Source organism: Pocillopora damicornis, chromosome 3 (genome assembly GCF_964200805.1).
Source record: "Pocillopora damicornis chromosome 3, jaPocDami1.2, whole genome shotgun sequence".
Lineage (NCBI taxonomy): Eukaryota > Metazoa > Cnidaria > Anthozoa > Scleractinia > Pocilloporidae > Pocillopora > Pocillopora damicornis.
In genome coordinates, this window is record NC_142672.1 from 18,618,928 (window position 1) to 18,628,700 (window position 9,773).

General features: G+C 37.7%; 1 pseudogene across 1 annotated transcript in view; it reads left to right on the forward strand.

Annotated features, from left to right (window-relative positions):
• Positions 1-6,524: 6,524 nt before the first annotated feature.
• The window catches only part of LOC149048644 (uncharacterized), a 3,317-nt pseudogene continuing 68 nt past the window's right edge, over positions 6,525-9,773 (forward strand). Inside the window, exons 1-3 of the transcript XR_016184643.1 lie at positions 6,525-8,236; positions 8,845-9,037; positions 9,535-9,773. The exon at positions 9,535-9,773 is cut by the window's right edge and continues 68 nt beyond it. The product of XR_016184643.1 is annotated as an uncharacterized LOC149048644 (transcript). The remainder of the gene's footprint in view (positions 8,237-8,844; positions 9,038-9,534) is intronic.

A 9,773-nucleotide genomic window follows, 5' to 3' on the forward strand; every position in this document is an offset into this window, starting at 1 on the left:
CAGAGCCTTAGCTGAGTTGACATTCCATTGTTTCCCAGGTTAGAATCATTTTTCTGGTTAAATAAAAAAGATATATTGTTTGGGCTATTGCAATTTAAATTGTACTAAAATACTGGAAGTTACTGTAGTCTTGGAAAATGAATAAAACACATTTTCATTTAACAAAACAGGTTATTAATTAAGACATATTTACCTGATGCAAAACAGATTATGTGCAATGGCAATATGGTTTTCAGAGACATTGTAGCAGGCTGGCCATGCTCAGTTCATGACTCAAGGGTCCTCAGAAATTCCTCCCTGTTTGTCGCTGCTGCAGCCAAGTTCCCTGGGGACACACATATTCTTGGCGATGGTGGATACCCATTGAAAAGGTTTAGATGTAGTCCCTCATAGAGTATCGCATGGCTTGTATTCTTGTATTTTGTTATGTATTTCAAGATGGGTTCTAACAGCCTGCCAGCAAACGTGCAGCACCAAGATATTAACAGAAACATGCATCAACAACTAGCATTTATACTGATTTAATTTGCTTTTCCTCCAGTGATTTATTTCTGAAATTACCTGGTGTTACCTAATCACATGGTGTTATCACAATCGAAACGACATCCAATAAACTTCAACCGTTAGGCTATTATTGACGTAGAAATGCAACTACAATCTATACGAATTGTTAGTTTTGTTTGATTCGTGGAATTATTGAGATAAAATGAGGCACAACCTGGTATAAAGGAACAGCTGAGGTTAAAAAAATGATTAAGTTTACCTCCACTTGTGCCTTCATCAAACCAGTGTTTGTTGACACTTTTAAAACCATCTCCTTGTACATGGATCCATTCCAATCATCCCTCCTTCGAAAAAACACGCTCTAAAATATCTCTCTGGTCATTGAGATGCGAGTACGTTTTGCCATTGTACTTCCTTACAAAGAACAACCACTATCTCACTGAAAGCTTACTAGACGGCACATTGTGGAATTTGTTATTAGCGGGCAAACGTGGATTATTCCATAAAGCAATTTCATTGGCTGTTCTAGACAATGCTTCAAATCAGCAGCATCAGACAGCTCAGATGACTCAGATGATCATTTCACTTGGGTATTACCCACATTCTCAATTGAGAAATACTGGGTGTTACCCTATGAGAAAATGTGACATGGGTGTGGAGTAATCAACAAGTCTCCTGAAGGAACGATGGAGGAAACTCTTGACTCTGGTTCACCTTATAATGTCTGCATGTGTTCTGCACAACTTTTGTCTACTCAATGATGACCTAGATGACAGCTACTTCTTAGATCATCATGATGGTGGTTATGGAGATGGCGACAGTGAGCCAGTTGTAGTGCACCTAAATGGTGGTGCACTAGCTGCTCAGGCTAAGCATGTGCAACTAATGAATGTATTTTTCTAATTTAGAAAATGTTTGAATGTTGGAAGTAGTGGTATTTATGTGGTAGTGGGATTTTCATGTTTGAAGAAAGAGAAACTCAATTAAATTTATATTTGTTTTGGTTTATTTTATTGACAGCCTTATTTTTAATTTACTCTCTTGCTTTTAACCACTAACAATGGTACATTTCTGGGCAAATACAATCAATCTGATATGGTCCCTATAAGTGACAAATTGGTGTGAGATTCAGCAGATATTATTCTTTTCTTTAAAATAATATAAAATGCCCCAAAACATAGCACTTCTCACAGACATCAAGTGATAAACATCTTAGATATTTCACATTGGTGGTGCTAAGGGTGAGCAGCCACAGAATATATCACTGAAAGACAAATATGAAATACAGAAACAAAAAGTGGACAAGCTTTGATGCATCCATCTCGAACAACACACTGAACAAAAGTCAATTTCTTGAAATACATATCCTGTGTTTTGGCCTTTAAGGTGTCAACAACTAGTTTCTTTGTTCACTTGTTGCCCATGTATTCTAAGAAAAGATTAAAGCAGGAATTTTTTCTTCTTTCATCTCTTAAAATCTAGGGCTTTTCTTCCTCCAATTTTTCTTGCCTTTTACTGCAGGATTTTAGAAATTTTAGTATTTCTGCTGCAGGAGATTAATTCTTTGGCTTCTTATGGGATCTTCCTTTGCCTTGTTCCTATGTTGGATGAATCGCTGTAGGTTTGGTCTGTGAAGGACTCTGATGATGATCCATCATCTGACAACTTCCAGCCTCCCCCATTTTCTGAATTCTGGTCCTTTGACTGCTCTCCAGCATACAGGTGGGACTCACAGTTGGGTTCTTTGCACGGCAACTGGAGAGTTCATTGTAGAACTTCCAAGTCTTCTTGTCATTTCCACTCTTGTTATTGTGATCCTCTATTCTCTTTTGTTTTGATGTTATCTTTCCTCGCTTTCTCATGCAATGTTTTCCAGTAAACACGTGATCTGATATCTTGGTGAGCTGTTCAGCTATTTTCTTGAACACATTTTGTTTGTTGCCTTTCCACCAAACATGTGCTTGTTATCTGGATATGTTATTATGAAAAGTTTTTCATCAGTATCTTCCATTACTTCAAAATTTTCAATGACCCTGCATCATTGAGGTTGGTTACACATGCCAAGGCCTAGTTGAAATGGAAGAAATGATAGCTGAAAACAAAGAGTTTAAAAAATTATTGCTAATTTATACAGACACCTTGGAGAGCTATGCAACATAATTTTTATGCCAGATACACTTACTCTCAAAGAGCTCTAGGTAAGCTGCAAATTCCACCTACCATTTAAATGAGCCACAATCATAGTTGAGTAAGTTTTGGAATCCTAAGCTTGAAAGTGGCACACTGAACACTCGTACACTTGAGTGCATGCCATTTTAACTGATGCAAAAAAAATCAGAGGAGTCTGGCAGCAAGAAGGACTGTGAAAGGCTTGTAACTGGTGAGAAGGGTGGAAGATCAGTACATGGAACACAAAATTTCCATTGGGAAAATTTTTAGCAGAAAAATGGGATCACCTTCTCATAGATTCTTTTTCTCCCAGGGATTTTCCACCAGAGCGAACTAAAGTCATGTTCCATTAATAAACAAACCAAAATTTCCGGAATTATTTTTAAAATGGTAAACAACCCAGTAGTTGGATGAGTTAAACAACTATGGATTGATTGTTTGATTGGAGTCAACCAACCGGTGGCTCAGTTGGTAAAACACTCTGCTGAACACCTGGTTGGTCTTCTCACAGCTATCATCCATAACTGTATTTCGAAGCTATACTTCCCACACACCTGGAAACTAGTGTGTATAAGCCCCATCTCAAAAGTTGACACCCAAGTCACAGTAGACCACCTGCATTCAGTGTCCATCCTATTTAGTGCTATCAAAAGCTTGCTGCTTCCCATATGGCTGGTTTCTGTGCCAAAAAATCTCTTCTCGGAGACACCATCTCGAGCTTCTGTAAGGCATATTCAACTTCAACAGTTCTCTTGAACATAAGGGACGAGTTGTTGAGCACCATGTAAAGGAGAGAGGTAACTCTCATGGTGCTAGCAGACTTTTCAAAAGCATTTGACACTGTTTGCGTTAAAATGGTGATAACCAAGCTGCACCACCTCATTTTTTCAAAGAGAGTTATTGAATGGTCAGGTAATTACCTATGCAGCAGCATACATTGTGTTCAGATTGATGATCCCTAGTCATCACCTGCACTATCTGAGTTTGGAATCCCACTATTTCATTTCTGTTGCAGTTGATTAAAATTTTTATTTACCCATAATCCCCTGTAGGTATGGTCTTTTTTGCAAATAGTCAGTTTCTAGTTCACTGACACAGTATAAGTTATAAGTAACAACATTTTGTACGGCATGAAGGCTACTGCCTCATCGTTGAGATCAACTGGCACTCTAAACACTGACGTTCTGCCTCTTTTTACAACTTGAAGATCATAACAGATATGCTATACAATTGCTGTATGAACAATCCTCAAGTCTGTAGGTCATATCAATAAAATTATCTCTGAGGAAGAAGTTCCATTAAGCACTTCCTGCTCTGTGGTGTAGACACTTCCATAGTCATCTGTGATATCTTCAGAGAGCTCTACCACTGTGTCACTTATCACCTTCAACAGACAGTAGTCCTAGCTTGAATCAGCATCTGCTGCTACTGCTACTACACTCCCCTCTCCTGCAAGGTCAGCTATTTTGACAGCTGTGTCAGTTGTTACTTCAGCATTCTCTTCTACATTTCTGGTAATGGCTGTTGATCCTCCTCTTTTAGTGTTAAGCTCTTTCCCAGTCATCCATTCACTTACAATTTTTGCAAACATTGCTAGTTTCCATTAAGCAGTTGATACAGTGACAGGATCTGTCTTTAAAAACCTTCCCTTGTTCTGTGATGTATTTCACCACATGGATCTTCGCAATGCCTTTCATTTTAAATTTTCAAGTGGGCCTATTTCTGTTCACTTAATGTTCACCTGTGACAGGGACATCGAAAAAGAGGCACTGCTTTAAATTTACAGATTTTGTCCTGGAAAAGTAGCTTGAAGTAGCAGGCAAAGTGAAATTTTCATTAAGAAATGAGTACATGTCTTTGGCACTTTTTATTCTGGCTGTTCAATGAAGCATCGCCTGGCTAAACTTTTGCTTCATGAGTGACCCAGCTGTATCCTGTTCTCCTTTTGCATGAGGCATTTTGAAGAAGTTGCCCTTTTTTTGTAGCCAAAATCTGTAAGACAAGAGGACAAATCTCCAAGGCAGTGACGGGATTTATACTGCACTGGGAATCCATTCGTAAGTTCATGCATCATTGTTACTTGTTGGCCAAAATCCTTTGTCAGATAACTTTTCAAAAGTTCTTGCACTTCGTGAATGGAACTGTTGTTGTGGATGACATTATCTGAGATTACAAATACATGATTCTTCACATTCTCCGAAGTTATGGTATAATCAAACCAACAGAGAAATGAAATGTTCCTAACAATGAGCGAATCCTTAAAGCAGTGCAATACTTATCATTAATAAACTTAATTAAGCCTGCCAAAGTCTATATTCTAGCTCACCACTGACACAATCTCACTGCTGTCTCCAAAGTCCCTTGAAAAGAGCAATCTTCTTTGGGAACTCTCTCTCAGTATAGCTCCAACAAAAACAACTACTACTACCACTACATAAGTTTACTACCCAAAAGCCTCTTTTACAGTAACAGGGAAAAGGAACACCCTCTTCTTCAAGACAGCTTTGTGGAATTTCATACAGTTACCAAATATGATCTTCATTTCTACATGTTTTCAACAAAGGCGGGACTTTCTATCACGTTCTTTGGCAGCTTTTGGTTCACTAAGTCATGAAAATTACGAAAAGAAGAATGTGAAGGACCACAGTTGATGTTTGTACATGTACATGGAGGTTGCACTGTGGGAGGAAACGTGAAAGAGAACCCTCCAGAATTCCATATAAAAGAGTCAAACTGTTCAGAAAAACAAAAGTTTTTCAAAATGCAGCTAAATCATACCCTAAAGAAAGCATTCTGAGTTCATCCTCTTATGAGATCGAAAAAAAAGATTTAAGTGTTTAAAAGACAAGATAGTGATTCGTTTTTGCATGCGAAGCCCTCAAACTCTGGCAATAATTTGCTGCTAAAAATGACAATTTTAACGGAATTTTGTTATCCCAAAGACAAGAAGATCAACAAGTTCAGTAAATAAAAGTTCTTGTTTCTACAGAGTGCTCCTTTCTTTATGCTTCTTGGACATAAATTAGTTAATGCCGCACAAACAAAAATAATTCTATCCAACATTGGTTCAACATGAGTTCTTAGTGATGCCACATGACAAGTATGTGTTGTCCCTTTAGCTGATAGGCGTGTCCTTGACAGTAGGGTGGTGAGGTAAAGTGGACTTTCTTAAATGTTAAGAGATCCTGAATCACAAAACCCTTGTCAGTCATGACTGCATCCCCCTCCTCAAGCAAGTCCAGCAGTCCACTTTGCCTAACAATTTCTTTGTCACTGATGGATCCTATCCATAATGGTGTAATGAAGGATACAACACCAGTGTTTGTAATTACTCCATGTAATCTTTTGGCTTGAAGGAACTTCTGGTTTTTGTATGAAAAGTTCAAGACAATCAATTATTACTCTTACATTCTTAAATTTTTTAACCTTTTTGACAGACATTTTTGTAATTCTGATCTTGAAGGCCATGGAACTAGAAAGGACAGCTCTCGAGAAAGAAATGTTATCCATGTATTGTAAATTCTTAATACTTGAGAAGAATTAATGCCAAAAGTGTCAGCTAGGAATTTGACATCAAAAAGTTTTCTTGTTCTCACCAAGGTGAAAACAAGTTGTTCCCATCTTGTCAAGACTCTGTCATTTTTTCTCTGTTTTTGTGTATCAGCTACTCGTTTTTTTGATGACTTTTTAGTATTCTTACTGCCCCTCCAGAGACGGCCTTTGGTTCTAAAAATTCAAAATCTAAATCAAGCTTAGACTTAGTTACACCTGTGCAACAGTTTTTAGAACAAGTTGCCTAGTCAATGAAATATTTTTTCTTCTCTTTCACTTGACTTAGACACTCTGTCTGTGTAGCTGATTCAACAAGAAGAATAGCTTCATGATCAGTATCTGAAGAGAATGCTGAGGCTACATAATCTAATTTTTTTTCTTCTAATAAAGTCATCCTTCTTCAGTTTCAGGAACTTCAGTTTTGTCACTACTTTGCTTTCTCTTCCTGGAGCAACCCTCTTTGATTTGTGTAGATCAGAGCTTTGGGGGAGGTCTTTGCTATAACAATGGTACCTTTTATGTACAACGTTGGTGTAGGACATTCAGAAGTTCTGTAACCTGGAGCAAAGTGATTTGAACAGACGTTCGTACTCATTGTTACCTTGAAGTGATCATGATTAATAGATCTAGCTCACGAAAAGACGTCTTTCTTACTCTTGGGGGAGTAGAATCTCAATATTCCAACATGAGGAAGAATAGTTTGCTTTTCTGAGTGCCTTCAATTGTTGTTACAACCCCACATAGCACAGTGAGGCCTGCGAGGCATATTTCCAATAATATTTGTGTTAACGAGCTTAGAAATGAGCCAGAAGTAGACTGCATACATTTATTTACAACTGAAAACGCTTGAATGGGTTACGTACTCGCAATTATTGCTTAATTTCGAGATATTTCATGACCATTACGAGATGTCTATTTCACAATAAACCTTGCACAAGGAGAGAGCTTTATCGGCAAATTTTAACACATCTCGTGATTATCTTAACAAAAACTTACACTTCTTTGGTGGCCCATTGTTATCATAGCAAAACCAGCAGGAGATGCTTCCTTAATTTAAAAAGAAAGGAGAATAAAGTATACGGATGTGATGAAAAAATGAAAAAGAAAGAACTAAAATTAAAAAAAAAACAATAAGAAAAACAAATTGGGCAAAAATATTAAAAATAATAATTAATGACCTATTTGAACAAAAAAATTAATAAATAAAAAACAAGTATAAAAATAAAATAAAAATCCAAAAAATTAAAAAAAAATTGAATTTAAAATAAAACATTAAAGAAAACAGGAGCTACTGAAGAAATTCAATAAAAAAAGTAAAGGAAGATTAAAAATTAAAAAAATATATATAAAAGTTAAAATTAAAGAGAAAAATAATTTTAAGAAATGAATAAGATAAAAACCTTAAGTACAAATGTAAATTAATTTCAAGTTTACTATGATAACGCTGGGCCGAACGGAATATCACGATATTTGTTTCCAAAATGAAATGTTCGAAAGCAGCCCATTGTTATCGTAGCGTGCGACACGTAAGGTCAGTGGACAACCTAGTTCCCAGCTTCCTCTCTCTTTCTCTTCTCTCAAAATGGCGGTCCGCATTCGTTGCTCAGAGTGGGAGAGTGACGAGCAACTGAAGAGCGACCTTGAGCGGTATGTGTTAGCAAACTATTCCAGGCAGGAGATACTGGATTTTGCTAGTCGGGACTTCCCTGAGTATGCCTGGAGTCTGCCTACACTTAGCAGAAGATTACATTTTTTCGGAATCCAATACGTTCGGTACGAAACCAAAGTTGAAGATGTGAAGAAAGCAATCGAAGAGGAAATGGAGGGTCCAGGGCAGTATCTAGGGTATCGAGCAATGCAGAGAAAAGTACGAGAGCAACATAAATTGGCTGTCCCTTGCAATCTGGTCCATGATGTTATGGGTATGGTGGACCCCGAAGGACTGTCTAGGCGAAGGAATGTTGGTCAAAAAAAACGACAAAGAGGAGCTACTGGAACGTTCACATCATTGGTAAGTTCTCCCACCTTTTTGTGGCAGGTGCCCAAATATGTAAAATTCATTGAAGCATTTCCCCTGATCCCTTAGAGTAAGCCGTTGCAAAGTAGAGTAAATATATGGGATCAAATGGCATGTTATGGCAACCTACCTCGAACCATCCAACTTGTCTGCCTGTGCTTTTATCATGAATTTCAAACTAGTGTAACATGTTTTTAGACATCTGGAAAAGACATTTTAAAGGCAACACAAGTAACTGGGGTATCTGTGTGCTAAAAGCTCTCATTATCTTGCTTGTCCTTTTAAAGATTGCCAAACAAAATCCATATCAGGACATGCTGGTGATAATATACGTTGATCTCAACTTGCTTATGCATGCCTGCCTATAGGTACAAATACTTGACTGATGGTCCAGGTCTTTTTGATTATCCAAAACATGGTGGATTTGGACACAAGCAAACCTGCTTCCCTTCCCCATTTCTTTTCGTCTTTCAGTTTGGTGAGTTCCTATAAATTTTCTGAACTTCCCCAATCTGATCAGCCAAGGATCCCCCTTCTGTAATAGGCTTATGATCATAGTGTCATGTCATAGTAGTTATTTTATTATGTTGTCTGGTATACAGGGACCTAATCACACTCATTCTGGGGATGGCCACGACAAGCTAATGGGTTTCATGAGTAGCACTTTTCCTTTAGCTGTTTACGGCTTGCAAGATGCCTTTAGTGGATACATTTTGTATCTGAAATTATGGACCACAAACTCTGACCCTAAGCTTATTGGTCGTTGATACATACATCATCTGTACAAAACAAAAGGTAACATTGGTCCTGTATGCAAAATATATACAATGGCAATTGCAGACTGATCATGATACAGTCAAAGCTGAACCATAGTTAACTACGGTTAAGCTCTACATCTCGGGGAGGGGTTCTCCCATATATAAAGCTTATAGGTATGTGCTGCTGTGAAGGGTAGGGTTTTTGAGCAGTTTAGTCTAGGATAGGGTATTAAAAATCAGAGCATTTTGGTCTGGAATAGGGTATCATTTACTGTATAAGCAACTTCCTGTGACAGAAATAAAGTTCCTGGAGACTAGCGAGTCTGGAATAGGGTGGTAATTTTACGCATCTAGTGTAGAAGAGAGTTGCAAAATTCAAACATGATCTAGTATAGGGTAAGGGTCTCAGAGTCCCAGCGACACACCCCTACCCAAAATATCCAGAGGCCCCCCCCCCTGGGCTCTACATACATGTACGATTTTTAAAGCTTTATTTATTTATTTATTTATTTTATTATCTTTTTTTCATTCAAGTGATCAGTAAATATCTGAGGCTGGATAAAGGAACTGAGACAGGGCACATGGCTACTATTCACGCTTTTTTAAGGCAAGAGCAAGATGTGGAGGCAGATACAGTTTTTTATGGTCCTTCAACAAATAACAAGGTAAGGCAGTTAACTAAACACTTTCTGACAATAACACATCAGTTTGGTGCCCACTTAGGCTTTTCTGAATTTTGATGTAGATTTTAATGATGTTAATGAAAATGCAGG